Source organism: Cebus imitator, unplaced genomic scaffold, assembly GCF_001604975.1.
Source record: "Cebus imitator isolate Cc_AM_T3 unplaced genomic scaffold, Cebus_imitator-1.0 Scaffold775, whole genome shotgun sequence".
Lineage (NCBI taxonomy): Eukaryota > Metazoa > Chordata > Mammalia > Primates > Cebidae > Cebus > Cebus imitator.
The window spans coordinates 50,300-68,271 of record NW_016108090.1 but is presented as its reverse complement, the minus strand read 5'-3'; the positions used below and the strand labels follow the sequence as shown (position 1 = coordinate 68,271).

Here is a 17,972-nt window from a genome sequence, read left to right as displayed (position 1 = left end):
GCTGATTTTTTTGTATTTTTAGTAGAGACGGGGTTTCACCGTGTTGACCAGGATGGTCTCGATCTCTTGACCTCGTGATCCACCCGCCTCGGCCTCCCACAGTGCTGGGATTACAGGCGTGAGCCACCACGCCTGGCATTTTTGTATTTTTAATAGAAACGGGGTTTATGTTGTTCAGGCTGGTCTTAAACTCCTGACATTGTGAGCCTCCGGGCCCGGCCTAATTTTTTTATATTTTTAGTAGAGAGAATTTTACCATTTTGGCTAGGCTGGTCTTGAACTCCTGAAATCAAGTCATCTGCCTGTCTCAGCCTCCCAAAGTGCTGGAATTATAGGCATGAGCCACCCTGCCCTGCCAAAACTACCTTTAAAAATTGAGCAGGAGGGAAAGGCTTTACCAACAGTGATTAGTTCAAAAAACTGCAACTCTACTCTCTGGCTGGAACTCCTATTTGTAGATTGCAAAAGCGCAGAATTATCATAATACTATTGAATTCAAAAAGAAATCTAGAAACCTCAGGGAATCCAGAGAAGATAGAGCAGATGGTCTGAATAGTCACCTTTTGCTTTGTTATGGTAACTATTTACTATCACTTAATTACATATGGAGAATATGAGAAAATTGCCTTTCTCTTATTTTTAATGCTAACCCTAAAATGGTAGGACTCTTGCAGGTTGGAATTAACAGGTTCTTACTAGTCCTTCAACAGAAGGTTAAAGGTAGTGGAGTTGCCTCAGCGGTAAATACTCCATAAATTCCAGGGTGAACAAATCTGGAGTCAGTTCTTGCCGTTCCCAAATTCACAGCTTTCCTACGATGTGTTGATTTATGAGTTGCAAAATATGAGAAATTCCACTTCAGATAATTGTTTGTAAAAACTTGTTTATAAAAGCTTATTCACATCTAATAATCTCAAGAGATACAAACACAGCAGTGTAATTGTTAATCCTTGGAAAAAGAATTGACATTTCTGAAGACATGAAAAGCTTCATGTAATAAAAAGTAGACTCTTAAATGTAAATCAGATGTTATTTTTAATTTGGAGAATAATAAATTACCAGCAATAAAAAATAAATCATTCATCACGATCACCATGTTACCAATAGCCGGTCTGTATAGGTTTGCGATGATTTTTTTTCCATTCTCAAATAATCTAGCACAGACACAAAGAGTGAGTTTGAAGCATAAATGGGTGTTACTGAAAGGAAATAAAGTACCCTTGGGAAAGAATCAAGGGAGTGACTTGAAAGATGAAGTGCCAGAGAAAGGTCTTATCAGTTAAACTCCACTATTTTGCCCTTCAGTGTGCATGCTTGGTTGTCTTGCCCAAGTTGTGAGGTTTTATTACAAAGTTGCTCCCCAGGAGCTCAGGATATGTTCTGTTTACAGGATGATTCCCCCTACCTGGAGCCAGCTGAGACGACTTACTACCTGCTCTAACTGGGTAATCAAGTAGGTAAGTAGGTAGGTAGGTAGGTAGATAGTTATGAAGTTTCACTCTTGTTGCCCAGGCTGGAATGCAATGGTGCGATCTCGGCTCTCTGCAACCTCTGCCTTCTGGGTTCAAGTGATTCTCCTGCCTCAGCCTCCTGAGTTGTTGGCATTACAGGTATGCACCACCACGCCTGGCTAATTTTTTGTATTTTTAGTAGATACAGGGTTTCTCCATGTTGGTTAGACTGGTCTCGAACTCCTGACGACAGGTGATCCACCCGCCTCAGCCTCACAAAGTGTTGGAATTACAGGTGTGAGCCACTGCGCCCAGCCCTAGATACTCTATTGGCCTTGGAGATTTTGGTATGTAAAACTTTTACCAATCAACATATGTAGGTCAACTTTCTTGACTTTCATTGTTATATGAGCTTGATTTTTTTGTTGATAAAGATTTTATTTTATACTTAAAACTATATTGATTAATGGCTTAGACAACTTCTCTTACAACTCCATTTAACTTCTAGAGATAAGGCTTCCTAAAGATACAGTTTGTCTTCAAATATTTAACACTGGGAAATTTTGAAAGCATTCTAATTAAAAGAATTGAATTCAGGCCAGGCACAGTGGCTCACGCCTTTAATCCTAGCATTTTGGGAGGCTGAGGCGGGTGGATCACTTGAGGTCAGGAGTTCAAGACCAGCCTGGCCAAAATAGTGAATCCCCATCTCTACTAAAAATATAAAAATTACCCAGGCATGTTGGTTCACACCTGTAATCCCAGCTACTCGGGAGGCTGAGAATTGCTTGAACCCAGGAAGCAGAGGTTGCAGTGAGCCAAGATCGTGCCACTGCACTTCAGCCTGGGTGACAGAAAATCAACTCAAGCTCAGCTCCCTGAAGCCTCCCCCTCCCGTGTTCCAGTGATTCTCCTGCCTCAGCCTCCTGAGTAGCTGCGATTACAGGTGCCGGTCGCCATGCCTGGCTAGTTTTTGTATTTTTAGTAGAAATGGGGTTTCACCATGTTGGCCAGGCTTGTCTCAAACTCCTGACCTCAGGTGATCTGCCCACCTTGACTTCCAAAGTGCTGGGATTGCAGGCATAAGCCATCATGCCCTGTAGGGTCCAGCCCTACTAGGGTCGTGGGGTGTCCCCTATCACTGTGCTTTGGAGCTGGATCCAAGGTGGGAAGGGTCGTGAGTGAGGTCATCTTAAGGATAGTGACAGGGTCAAGACAATTACGTGAGTGATAAGGGGTCCACCCCCATTAGGTCACCGAGTCAAGGAGGTGGGCAGTACGAGGGTCCCCCACCATTAGGTCACCGAGGCAAGGAGTGTGCATCGTGCAACATCTCTGATCTAGGGGTAGGCACCTTCTAAGACTTTCTATGGGAGGAGTTTCGAGTCCGTAGAGTAGCAAGAGAGCTGACAGGATTTACAGCCACCTAGGCGTGATTATACCGGAGGGGTTTTAAGTCCTTGGATGTTCTCGGGATTGTGGGCCAGAGGCCAGCTTTCCTTAAGAACTGGACACAGCAACTCCCTTACAGGAGTGACTCTTGCTCCAAGCCTGCCTTACAGCTGGTATCTTTACAATACTGAACGCTGCGGCCTGGGCCGGACTGCCATGTAGCACATGCCCTTTCAGGCGGGGGCACTACCACCCGGGCCACCGATTTTTGTCCTGTTATGGCTGTTTTTCCCTAGTTCATGCTCTGCACTGTCTGCTCGTGACACTCCTCCGACTACAAACTAAGATATGATTATAGAAAAGGAAATAAATGAGCACTAAGTTATTCTTCAGGCACGAGTCGTGCTGGGGGGCTGCCTGGCTCTCCTTCCTCGGCGCCCAGAAGGGGGTTACCCACAATGCCCTGCTAGGGAGTTCTTATGTTGATAAAGGACTACATGTGCCCTCTAAAATGTGTTTCTGTATACATTACAGGATGTGTTCTGCAGCAGCAGGCAAAGGTGTAGTGTGCAGCCCTTGATGACTTCACTGCTGTGTCTGCTGAGCCCGTGGCAGTCCAGCTCTGTGTGCGGCTCTCTCCCTGCACTGACACCACATCCCACCTCCAGGCCTGGGGACATGCACCTGAGGCAGGCCCAGGAGCTGGGCCTAAGCTGGGCTCCTGCTGCTGCTGGCCTCAGGAGTGCAGGAAGCTTGGAGGACACCAGGGCACTGGGACCAGCCACACCGCAGTCAACGCCGCCTTCTGGAGCATCCATAGTCCCCTCCTGTTGTGAGGAGATAATGGTGGAAGCGCTTGACTCCGCTGATCGAGGTTTGTGCTTAGTGAATGTTTCTGCAGACATTGTGGAGTGTGTCAGAGCTCTTGTATGTTCTTGGACTTGACATTTCCAACTTGTCCCAGCATTTCAACCCAGGCTTAGTGGCCAGCAACCCAGCCCATGCCCTTCTTTTGGCTGGTGCCATCTTCTCTGCCAGCTGGTTCCTGTCTCCAGCCCTGGGCTTAACCTTCAAAGCACTGTACTTTGTGTTCAGTACTTTCGGATCATGTGGCCCATTCTGTTCCCCGTGTCCTGCAAACACAAGGGTGGGAAGTGAGGTGCTCTCGGTGCTTCACAGTGGTGTCCACATTATGACCTGGCCCACGGGCTTCTACAGGCACGGCAGAGAAGCTGGAGCCCCCGAGAGCCAGGTCAAACTGCTCCACACCTGCCTCCATATGGGGCTAACAATCCTCCAGTGCTCCAAAGCCAAGGCCAGCCAGCAGTGTCACTACTGACCGGGACCGGGACCAGGACCGGGGGAAGGAGAGAGACAGAGAAAGAGAAAAGAACTCCAGACCCCAAACAATAAACATGGCTGAGCAAGTGGGGGCTAACTGCACGGGCATTTTCACCTTCCATTAGCTCTGAAGACAGCTCTTTTTATTCTTCTGGGAACTACACATGAAAAAGTCCTGGATGCTAGGTCTAAAACCTATGTAACCTGCACGATCTGCACATGTATCCCAGAACTGAAATAAAAATTTTTTAAGTGAATCCAAATAGTCACCAATAATGTATTGGTTAAATAATGTATAGCACGTACACACTTTTTAAGACACGGGGTTTCACCATGTTAGCCAGGATGGGCCTCAGCCTCCCAAACTGCTGGGATTACAAGCGTGAGCCACTGAGCCCGGCCTTTATTTTTGGTGAGACAGTGTGTCTCCCTTTGTGACCCAGGTTGGAGTGCAGTGGCATGATCTCGACTCACTGTAACCTCTGTCTCCTGGGTTCAAGTGATTCTCCTGCCTCAGCCTCCCAAGCTAGTTGGGACTACAGGCATGCACCACCATGCCCGGCTAAATTTTTTTGTATTTTCAGTAGAGACAGGGTTTCAGAAAGGGGAAGGAAAGAAGGAGAAAGAAAAAGGAGAGAGAGAGAGAAAAAAGAAAAGATAGCAAAAGAACATGCAGTGGCGCGATCTTGGCTCACCGCAACCTCTACTTCCTGGGTTCAAGTGATTCTCCTGCCTCAGCCTCCCAAGTACCTGGGATTACAGGCATGCGCTGCTACGCCCAGCTAAGTTTTTTAAAATATATATATTTTTATAGTAGAAATGGGGTTTCACCATGTTCACCAGGCTAGTCTTGAACTCTTGACCTCAAGCGGCCTCCCAAAGTGCTGAGATTACAGGTTCGAGCCACTGCACCTGGCCCAAAAATCACTTTTTAAAACTTTTAGATAGTAAGTAGAACTTAATTTTTGGTTTAATAAAGTACTAATTTACTAAGTTTAATGCAAACAGTTTGGTAAATAGAATCTAACAATGACATCCCTTTTATGACTTAAAAGAGCAACTAATTTTACTTTTGAAATTAGTGATTTTTTTTTTTTTTTGGCCAGACATAGTGGCTCACGCCTGTAATCCCAGCACTTTGGAAAGCTGAGGCGGGCCGATCATGAGGTCAAGAGATCAGGATCATCCTGGCCAACACAGTGAAACCCCCGTCTCTACTAAAAATACAAAAAAATCAGCCAGGCATGGTGGTGCACGCCTGTGGTCCCAGCTACTCTGGAGGCTGAGGCAGAAGAATCGCTTGAACCCAGGAGGCGGAGGTTGCAGTGAGCCGAGATTATGCCACTGCACTCCAGCCTGGTGACAGAGCAAGACTCTGTATCCAAAAAAAAAAAAAAACCAAAATCTGTGGTCTGCATGTACATCATCCTTTTTTTAGTAGTCTACATTCTAAAAGTGTCAGATATATTATAAACTTTTAAACTTTTTTTTTACTTAATAATTAACAAATATTTTCTCAGTCACTAAAATGATATAAATTGTTATTATCAATCATTTACCAATGACCAAGTAGTTAGCTATAGTTAGGTGACTTAAGTATAAAAATTGTAGACTGAACTTTACACACTAAAAAAAATTATTAAGAATGTGAAATTTCTCCAAATTGTTATATAATATAAAAAAAATTCCAAATTTCAAATCTATGAAGGTAATTTTATTTTGCAACGTTTAACTTTCACACTTAAAAGCAGAAGATTCTGCATAAAAACATAAGTTGTGCTATATCATAGAAAATTAAGTTTTCACTTACCACTCAAAAATCTAATCTCTAAAAGTTTCTCACAAACTATATTTGTCATGCCTCATGTAAGCATCTAATAAGATTTTCCTTTCATAAACAAAACAATGCTGATATAATTCTCTCACCTGCAGAAAGTGTATGCCTCTTAATTAGCCAATCAAAAGTTATACTGAGAAGCAAAATTCTCCAGCTAAAATCAATTTTTCAGAGCACTAAAATGACCAACTTTCTCACCAGAAACTAAAAAGTACCATGTCAAGTAACATGGCATGAAGACAACACTGAGAAAATGGTTGCCATGACACAGCAGAAGGGCTGTGACGCACACATGGTTGGAATACACATAAGACGACAAAACTGGAGATAATTACAAAGAAAAGCAGCAGAATTTCTCTTTAATTTTAGCAAGAATCAGCTTTCCAGTCTGGGAAAAAAGAGTCCTCACCATATGAAGAATTAATGTTATTTTTCCACTATTGCTATTTTCCGCCTCCGACTTATTACAAACTGAAGCAGGAATATTTATGACTTACTATGAAGCATCTGTTACAGAGCAAGAACTCTCATGTCTGTTTGCTACCTTTACATATAAAAATAAACTTATGACTTCTGAAGCCTCCCTAGTACTTACCTGAGCAAACTGGCTCAATCAGTAAATTCTCTTGTCATCAATTATAAAAAGTGAAAGGGGCAATAACTGAAAAGAAAAAAAGTAAGCTTGTATAGGTTTCTTCAATTTATTAAATAAAATGTAAGTTAATACACTAATTTTGGAATTAACATCTAAAAATTATTTTGTCCGCACTACTAAATTTCATAAAAATTATTCCTATGATCCGTGACCAGCTCACATAATACTTTATAAAAAACAAACAAAAGAAACCAGAAAATTATGGGTCTAGTATGAGTACCAGGCAAGTAAAACCAGGGAATTTGCATGGGGAGATTAAATCATAAGCCATACAACTTTACAGTAAGAAATTTAATACAAAGCAGAGTATAGATTTGTTCTCAGCATTCTTGAGGTTTTTAGTTTTCTAGTAAATTAGTCCTTATTAAAAGGATTTACTTTGTTCCAATATTGCCTTTTTTTGAAAATAGGTACAAACTCATGCACAAACACACTTGCTTTATAATTTTTTTATCCCTAACGTTTATCCTTAGAGTAATATATACCTACGTTTAACTCTATGTAAATCAAAACTAAAAGTCTGTTTGCAGAGAAGTCACATGTTCAAAAAAATATATAACAAATGTTTGAGAATATCTATTCAGGACTCAGGAATGTACTGGTTTTATTTATACTTCTATGATAATTTTATTATGACTATAAAAATGACCCTGTAGTCAATAAGAATTGAGCACCATAAAATAACAATGTATAACTCAATTATTCGTAATATAAAGGATAAACACTAGAGGTGATGACCTCATTTATTGATATTATTACATATTGTATGCCTGTATCAAAATGTCACATACTGCCTAAATGTATGCACATATTATATACCCATAAAAATTAAGAAAAATAAATTTAACCTATGGGGTTATAACTTATTTGCAGTTTAAATCCACTGGCAAAAGAGATTTCTAGAGGTGTTATTTTATAATATCACCAAATAGTATATTGCCATCATCTTACACCTAACCCTTGAGTAAGGTTAGACAGGCTAAAGTCAGTGGCATAAGAGCGCTTTGTTGAATGCACAATAGTCTTAACATGGTATAAAACATTTAATTAAAAATTACGTTCACACATAATCATGTTTTTCTCTCACTATAATACAGAACATTACTCTGAACACCTACCTTATACATCACTCAATAAATTAATCAAAAACAGCCTCTCCCTCTTAGGCATGTTACATTTCAATGTCTTTATTCTTTTATATAAAGGGTCATAAAGAATGCTCACCTGATAAGAACCTCTTGTATCTGATACAGCAATAACTGATCACATGCTTTCACACGTGAATACAACAGGAATGAAAAAACAGCATGAAATAATTTGATACTTGAATTACATCATTTGCTTTTCAAAAATTTCAAATTTTGGTTAGGCATACTGGCCCATGCCTGTAATCCCAGCACTTTGGGAAGCTGAGGTGGGTGGATCACCTGAGGACGAGAGTTTGAGACCAGCCTGGTCAACATGGTAAAACCCCATCTCTACTAAAATACAAATATTAGCTGGGCATGGTGGCTCTTGCCTGTAGTCTCATCTACTCAGGAGGCTGAGGCAGGAGAATACCTAGAACCAGGAAACAGTGGTTGCACTGAGCCTAGTTCATGCCACTGTTCTCCAGCCTGGGTGACAGTGAGACTCCATCTTGAAAACAAAAAAATCCATATTATTTTCAAGGAAAAAGTAAACCTTTAATGTAATTATAACTTATCAAACTATTCTACTTTTTAAAAGTTATATACAAATAATTTCTCTAGAAACATTAGTTTTAGATGATTTTCTATACTCATCAATCTCCTTTAGTGTAATGTCTGACGTTTCAGGGCCTTAGATATTTCTCTGTGAACTTTCTGATATTTCCATTGACTCAATTTTGAATTAATTTTTTTTTTGAGACAGAGTTTTTCTCCTGTTGCCCAGGCTGAAGTACAATGGTGCAATCTTCACTTGCCTCCTGGGCTCAAGTGATTCTCCTGCTTTAGCCTCCCAAGTAGCTGGGATTACCTGTGCTAGCCACCACACCTGGCTAATTTTTGTATTTTCAGTAGAGACAGTACTTCATCATGTTGGCCAGGCTAGTCTTCAACTCCTGACCTCAGGTGATCCGCCTGCCTTGGCCTCCCAAAGTGCTGGGATTGCAGGCGTCAAACACCACGCCCAACGTAAATATTTTTTCATACTTATTACATCTGCAATAATGTATTTTAGTATCAGGTCTCCAGTGTTTTCTAGGCTGTTCATGAAAAAAAAAATTTTTTTTTTCAGATTTATTACATTTGCTGGATTTTTAAAAATTCCCAGATGAGGAACAGTTTGAGCAATTGCTTCAGGGTTTTCCTCTAATACAAAATGTGTACAACAAGATCTGTGATGTATGTAAAAATACTACAGTCCTCTTTGTAACATCTTCCCTCAGAATAAATACCGTACTTTGAAGGCCTGTATTTTCTGAAAGATGACTTTACAGGACTTGCACCTATAATGCTTTTAAGTATGAACTTTCTGATGTTAAGAAGTGAGGAGATATTAATGCCTTTTCCACATCCTTTATGTTTGTACATGTTTTCCCAAGCATAAATGTTTTCCTGTGCAATAAGGTGTGAGCATGTAAATTTTACCATATTCTTCACACTTGGGAGTTTTCTCCAGTATGAATGATCTTAGCACAATAAACTGTGACAACCATTTAAAGGCTTTGTAACATTCTCCATATTACTAGGGTTTTGCACCAGTATGATTTCTTTTATGTTTGGAAAAATTTGAGGTGTTGTTAAATGCACTGTCGCATCTTTCAGGTTTGTAGTTTCTATTCAGTATAAATTATCTTATGTCTTTTAAGAACTAAAAATTAGGCTGGCGCAGTGCTCACACCTGTAATCCCAGCACTGTGGGAGGCTGAGGCAGGAGAATCACTTGAACCCAGGAGGTGGAGATCGTGTTGAACTGAGATTGCACCATGTACTCCAGCATGGGCAACAATGAGGCAACGAGCAAAACTTGGTTGAAAACAAAAGCAGAAAGTCTGTGCCACATTCTAAATTACTTAAATCACCGTGGAAGACAGTGTGGTGATTCCTCAAGGATCTTGAACCACAAATACCATTTGACCTGGCAATTCAATTCATTACTGGGCATATAACCAAAGGAATAGAAATCATTCTAATATAAAGACACATGCACACATATGTTTACTGCAGCACTATTTACAAGAGCAAAGACATGGAACCAATCCAAATACCCATCAATAATAGACTGCATAAAAAAAAGATGGTACATACACACCTTAATAAAAAGGAATGAGATCTTGTCCTTTTCAGGAACATGTATGAAGCTGGAAGCCAGCATCCTCAGAAAACTAACACAGGAGCAGACAGCCAAACATCATTTGTTCTCACCCATAAGTGGGAGGTGAACAATGAGAACACATGGACACAGGGAGGGGAACAACAAACATGGGGGCCTATCAAAGTGGGGGGATGTGGGGAAAAGCAAATAGCTAATGCGTGTGGAGCCTAAAACCCAGATGACAGGTTGATAGGTGCAGCTGTCCACCATGGCACAGGTATACCTATGTAACAAACTTGTAGTTCTGCACATGCATCCCTGAACTTAAAAATAAACTTTTTCACATTCTTCACATTTGTAGGGTTTATTTTCCATATGAATTCTTATTTTTTTTTGAGACGGAATCTTGCTCCGTCGCCAGGCTGGAGTGCAATGGCGCGATCTCAGCTCACTGCAACCTCCGCCTCCTGGGTTCAAGCAATTCTCCTACCTCAGCCTCCCAAGTAGCTGGGACTACAGGCATGTGCCACCACGCCCAGCTTATTTTTGTATTTTTTAGTAGAGACGGGGATTTCACCATGTTGGCCAGGATGGTCTCGATCTCTTGACCTCATGATCCGCCCGCCTTGGCCTTCCAAAGTGCTGGGATTACAGGCGTGAGCCACCACGCCCAGCCAAATTCTGTTTAGTATGAGTTGAGAACTGGTGAAAGGCTTTGGAACATTCTTCACATTTGTAGGGCTTCTTTCCAGCATTAATTCTCTTAGGTTTAATAAGGATTGAGGACTGGTTAAAGGCTCTGCCACATTCTTCCCATCTGTAGGGCTCTCTCCAGTATGAATTCTCTCATGTTTAGTAAGGTTTGAGGACCAGTTAAAAGCTTTGCCACATTCTTCACATTTTTAGGCTTTCCCTCCAGTATGAATTCTCTTATGTCTAGTAAGGTGGGAGGAACGGTTAAAAGCTTTGTCACATTCTTCACATTTGTAGGGCTTCTCTCCAGTATGTATTCTCTTACGTGTAGTAAGGTCTGTGGACTGCTTAAAGGTTTTGCCACATTCTTTACATTTGTAGGGTTTCTCTCCAGTATGAATTCTCTTATTTTTACTAAGAATTGGGGACTGCTTAAAAGCTTTGCCACATTCTTCACATTTGTAGGGTTTCTCTCCAGTATGAATTCTCCTATGTTTAATAAGAGTTGAGGACCAGTTATAAGCTTTGCCACATTCTTCACATTTGTAGGGTTTCTCTCCAGTATGAATTCTCTTATGTCTATTAAGGTGTGAAGAACGGTTAAATGCTTTGCCACATTCTTCACATTTGTAAGGTTTCTCTCTAGTATGAATTATGTTATATGCAGTAAGGTGTGAGGACTTCTTAAAGGATTTGCCACATTCTTTATATCTGTAGGGTTTTTCTCCAATATGAATTCTCTTATTTTGAGTAAGGGTTGAGGACACACTAAAGGTTTTCCTACATTCTTCAGACTTGTTGGGTTTCTTTTTAGTATGAATTATCTTATGCCGAGTTAGATGTGAGGAACAGTTAAAGGCTTTGCTGCATTCTTCACATTTGTAGGGCTTCTCTCCAGTATGAATCATCTTATGTTTAGTAAGGTGTGAGGACTTCTTAAAGGATCTGCCACATTCTTCACATTTGTAGGGTTTCTCTCCAGTATGAATTTTCTTCTGTGTAGTACGGGTTGAGGACACACTAAAGGCCTTCCTAGATTCTTCAGATTTGTCAGGTTTCTCTCCACTGTGAATTATCTTATGCCAAGTTAGATGTGAAAGTGTACAAAATGATTTGCCACATTCTTCACATTGGAAAGGTTTCATTCCAGTATGTCTTGTCTTATGTGTATTTAAATTTGAAAATTTATGAAAGACTCTCACATCTTCATTACATTGACATATTTTGCTCTGGGGAGTTGTCAAACATTGGTTAAGTTCATTATAGCCTCTTTTGTTCAACTTACACTCATCAACACGTTTATAGACTTTCCTTAATTGTTAAGTTCTCATGTTCATATTTATCATATCTCCTCAGTATCACTTTTTGGAAAAAAACTTTTATGTCTTTCTCTGGGCAGCGGTCTTTGGCAAAATGAGAACACAGAACTAAAAAAAAAAAATCAAAACAAAAAATTATTCCATTTACTAGACTCAGGTGAATATACTTAACAAATCTAACCTCTAAAATTATACAAACTACATACGCAAGATGACACAGCAAAATACCACAGGTTCTAATTTTTTAAATAAATATATACATGTAACATATACTTATCAAAATGCATTTGTGGAAAATTTATAAATGAGTTAAGTGTGTGCAGTGTCCCTGGTGAGTACAATGCAAAGAGCCACACAGAAAAGAAATAAAAGACTTTCTTTTACCCAAAAGAGGTCTTTTTACTCTTCAGTATAACACAATGCCTTCAAAAGTAAATTGCCAAGTCCTGGTTTCTACTTTAAAAGTCAAGAAAAATACTGGAACACACACACCTTAATTTCTCACCTCTGTGGTTCTTCCTTGACACAGTTTTTTGTCTCCCATGACATAAAGTGCTGAAAGAAACAATGGTATACTTTGGCATGACAGTTCGAGTCTGATGAGATTGAAGGCAAATGTTTTTTTTTTTGAGACGGAGTTTCGCTCTTGTTACCCAGGCTGGAGTGCAATGGCGCGATCTCGGCTCACCGCAACCTCCGCCTCCTGGGTTCAGGCAATTCTCCTGCCTCAGCCTCCTGAGTAGCTGGGATTACAGGCATGCACCACCATGCCCAGCTAATTTTTTGTATTTTTAGTAGAGACGGGGTTTCACCATGTTGACCAGGATGGTCTCGATCTCTTGATCTTGTGATCCACCCGCCTCGGCCTCCCAAAGTGCTGGGATTACAGGTTTGAGCCACCGCACCCGGCCTGAAGGTAAATGTTACAGCAGCAGAGAGACTGCAGCACCACAGGCAAGGAACAGGTGTAAGAAACGGTTAGGATTAGGAAGAAACAGGAATAAACTCTTTTAACTAAAAAATAAACACCAACTTTTAGATAAGAAACATCCTGAGAACACGTTTGAGTCTCCTAGAATCTCTAGCGAAGACAACTGGTTTCAGACTATGCCAGGAGAAAGCAACATTATAAATATTGCGAAAGTAGCATTTTTGTTTTGTTTTGTTTTGTTTTTGGGATGGAGTTTCACTCTTATTACCCAGGCTGCAGTGCAATGATGCGATCTCGGTTCACCAAAACCTCTGCCTCCCAGGTTCAAGCAATTCTCCTGCCTTAGCCTTCCAAGTAGCGGGATTACAGGCATGTACCACATACCTGCTAATTTTTTATATTTTTAGTAGATGGGGTTTCTCCATGTTGGTCAGGCTGATCTCAAACTCCTGATGTCATGTGATCCGCCTGCCTCAGCCTCCCAAAGTGCCAGGATGACAGGCATGAGCCACCGCGCCCGGCTGACAGGTAGCATTTTTAAAATGTCCAAATCTCAAATCAAAGATTACAATGTATACAAAATATTACGGCAACATGGCCCCATCTTAAAAATTAGAAAATTTTCAGAAAGCAATCATTAAAAAATAAAGATGTATAGATTAGTTTTAGGCATGGAAAACAAAGTAAATAACACTGTATCAGTGAAAAAGAAACAAAGACAATTACTGAAAATCAGACAAATAAAAATAACACCAAAATTTTAAAAAATATCAAAAAACAAATTGTGGAGGTAAACTTAAAAATAACTGAAAAGTTCTAATAGCAAGAAAAATGATATAAAAAAGAAGTTCAAACAACAAACTAGCAGCTGGGTGCAGTGGCTCACACCTATAAGTAATTCCAGGACTTTGGGAGGCTGAAGTGGGCAGATCACCAGGTCAAGAGATCGACACCATCCCGGCCAACATGGTGAAACCCATCTCTACTAAAAATACAAAAATCAGCCGGGCATGGTGGCATGTGCCTGTAGTCCCAGCTACTCAGGAGGCTGAAGCAGGAGAATTGCTTCAACCCGAGAACGGAGGTTGCAGTGAGCCTAGATTGTGCCACTGCACTCCAGCCTAGCAAAAGAGCAAGACTCCATCTAAAAAACAAACAAAAAAGAAAACAAAAACCTAGTATACACAAGATATTGTAACAAACACATATATGAGCACAATTTCAAAAGTCACAGATAAGAAAATCTTAGAACCTGCAAGACAAAAGTGATGTGTCATTTATAAGCATAGCCTTCTTATAAGATAACCTGTGAATTTGTCAATGTAAATTCTGCAGGCCAGAAGGAAACTGTGATATCATCAAAGTCCTGAAAACCAAAATAGCTATTAAGTGAGATGAATGCCATCAGCAAAAATGTCCCACCAAATTTAAAAAAACAAAGGAAAGAGAAAACCTCCCCAAATAACCAAATCCTGAGAAAGTATGTTGGCATTGCGTATACCCTGTATTATCAAAGATGCTGAAAGGGGTTCTCTCCACTGAAAACAAACAAACAAACAAACAAAAAACATAATGCAAGAATATAACACATAATCATAAGAAAATACATAACTTTCTAGGAAAGACATGCATATACACAAAAATAGAATTCCTTAGTATCATCATAATGGTGCAGAAAACATTCTCTAACATTTGAAAGACAAAAGCATAAAAATTATTATAAACATGTGTTAATGAATATATAACACAAAAAGATACAATTAGCAACATAAATAACAAAATTGAGGGCTGATATAATGAGGAAGAACTTTTGTTTGCAACTGAATTTTCTGCTAGATTAAAATATATCATTGTATCTTTTAGAGGTTTTATACAATCCCCAAAGTACCATGAAGTAAATATCTGTATAGGTACACAAAAGAAAATAAGAAATAAGTGAAAGCATATCAATACAAAAATTAAAAAGACACAAATGAAGACAAATAGAGAAAGTGAGATATAAATATGTAAGAATCAAAACAACTAAAAATTAATAAGTTCTTTTTCATAAAATAAGTATATATAAAATTAACTTTTCAATAAAAACACGTACTTTTAATAAAAGGATTTTAAGGAAAAAAACTGACAATATCCAACTTGCCTCTCTACAAGAGTCAGTTGAGATCTAATGACAAAAATTACTAAAAGTGGCAAGAGAGTAGACATTCCATGAAAATATTAACAAAATGAGAACAGAAGGTGGCAAAATAATATCATACACGCTACAGCTTAAGTCAAAACCTGTCATATTTTATAAAATGTACTTGAAGTCAAAACTCCAAAGAGACAAAGAAGGACATTAATAATAGATTCATTCAGTAGGAACCTATGACAAATTTGTATATGCGTGCGTGTGTGTGTGTGTGTGTGTGTGTGTGTGTGTGTGTGTGTGTGACATTAGAGTCCCAAATATATAAAGCAAATACTGATAGAACTGAACTACTAGTAGAACTAAAATACCCTACTATAATTTATTGCTCTCTCTGTGTTCAGTAATAATAATAATACAAGACAGAATACTAATAAGGAAACAGAGGACTTGAAGGCAGTATAAAACAATTATTCCAGGCTGGGCGCGGTGGCTCAAGCCTGTAATCCCAGCACTGTGGGAGGCCGAGGCGGGTGGATCACGAGGTCAAGAGATCGAGACCATCCTGGTCAACATGGTGAAACCCCGTCTCTACTAAAAATACAAAAAATTAGCTGGGCATGGTGGTGCGTGCCTGTAATCCCAGCTACTCAGGAGGCTGAGGCAGGAGAATTGCCTGAACCCAGGAGGCGGAGGTTGCGGTGAGCCGGGATCGCGTCATTGCACTCCAGCCTGGGTAACAAGAGCGAAACTCCGTCTCAAAAAAAAAAAAAAAAAACAACAATTATTCCAAGCAGAGGTATTGAGAACACTCCTCAACATCAGTATATCCACCCTTCTCAATAGCTCATACAACATTCTCCTTAATAGATCACCTGTTAGGCCAAAAGAAAAGTCTTTTTTTAAGACTAAAATTTTATGGATTACTTTCTCTTGATCAAAATGAAATAAGTATTACTAGAAAAAAAATGAAAAATTCACAAATATATAGAAATTAAGCAATACAACCTTCAGCATGCTCTTACTGAAAGATCCAAATACTTAATATTGTGAAGATTTTCATACTGCTTAATGTATCTATGGATTTAATGCAATGTTTTTTCAAATTTCTCACTGCATTTTTGAACACCAAAAGGATATGGAATCTCAAGAGACAGTGAAGTACTCAACAATCAAAAAAACAAAAAAAAGTCTGGGCATGGTGGCTCACGCCTGTAATCCCAGCACTCTGGGAGGCTGAGGTGGGTGGATCACCTGAGGTTGAGAGTTGAAGACCAGCCCGACCAACATGGAGAAACCCCTTCTCTACTAAAAATGTAAAAATTAGCCAGGTATGGTGGCACATGCCTGTAGTCCCAGCTACTCAGGAGGCTGAGGCAGGAGAATCACCTGAACCTGGGAGGGGGAGGTTGCAGTTAGCTGAGATAGCACCATTGCACTCCAGCCTGGGCAACAAGAGAGAACCTCCATCTCAAAAACAAACAAAAAACCAATGTTGGTGGCATTACAGTTTCTTATTTTAAAGCATATTACAGGCTAGGCTCAGTGGCTCATGCCTGTAACCCCAGCACTTTCGGAGGCCAAGGCGGGGGAATCCTGAGATCATGAGTTCAAGACCAACCTGACCAACACGATGAAATCCCATCTCTACCAAAAATACAAAAATTAGCTGGGGGTGGTGGTGTGTGCCTGTAATCCCAGCTACTCGGAAGGCTGAGGCAAAAAAATAGCTTGAACCTGGGAGGCGGAGGTTGCAGTGAGCTGAGATCGCACCATTGCCATCCAGCCTGGGCAACAGAGTGAGACTCTGTCTCGAAAAAAAAAAAGCTTATTACAAAGCTGCAGAGTTAAAACAAATTAGTTTGACTATCAAGGTGAAAAAGCAGACTACTCAAATATAATGCAGCACATATATAAACATTCATACATATGGTGATATGAAGACTCTTTCATACCCATAATTACTGCTGCAACATTGTTACTGAAAGCCAATAGGTAAAAACAATGCAAATTTTTGTCAGTAAATCATTCAGTAGATATAATTTGAAATATAAACATACTGGAATATTACCCAGGTTTTGAAAAGCAGAAAATATTCTAAAAACTACAAATAAAGCTCAATGACCTTTTCCAAAAAAATGAGCCAGCCACAGGTTTGGAGAACACAGACACCCGGATATTATAGACCAACAAGGTTTAACAGACTTGTATAAAACTTTCCAGTTGGAAGCAAAAGACTCTCTCCAGTTGAAAGCACAATATTCTTATTTGTACCTGGAGCATTCTGTTCAAACACACACCAACTCTTATTAAATATAAGAATACTGGCTGGGTGCAGTGGTTGATTCCTTTCAGAGACCAAGGTGGGAGGATCACTTGGGGATAGAAGTTTGAGACGAGCCTGGGTAACATAGTGAGACCCTATTTCTACAAATAATTTAAAAAATTGGCCTGGCATGTTAGCGCATGTCTGTAGTCCCAGTTGCTTGAGAGGCTGAGATAAAAGAATCACTTAAGCCCAGGAGGCTGAGGCTGCATTGAGCCAACATCATGCCACCGCACTCCAGCCTGGGTGACAGAGTAAGATCCTATCTCAAAACAACAACAAATTTAAGAAGACCAAAATTATATACTGTGTTTTCTGACCAAAACTGAATGAAACTGGAAATTAAAAGCAAAAGTAGGCTAGGCATGGCGTCTACCCTGTACCTTGGGAGGTCAAAGTGGGTGGATCACTTGAAGTCAGGAGTTCAAGACCAGCCTGAGCAACATGGAGAAAACTCATCACTACCAAAAGTACAAAATTAGCTGGGCGTGGTGGCACATGCCTGTAATCTTAGCTACTCGAGAGGCTGAGGAAGGAGAATCACTTGAAACTGGGAGGCAGAGGTTGCAGTGAGCCAAGATTATGCCACAGCACTTCAGCTTGGCAACATCTGTCTTCCA

General features: G+C 40.0%; 1 pseudogene; it reads right to left on the bottom strand.

Annotated features, from left to right (window-relative positions):
* Nucleotides 1-3,948: 3,948 nt before the first annotated feature.
* The window catches only part of LOC108297133, a 20,781-nt pseudogene continuing 6,757 nt past the window's right edge, over nucleotides 3,949-17,972 (bottom strand).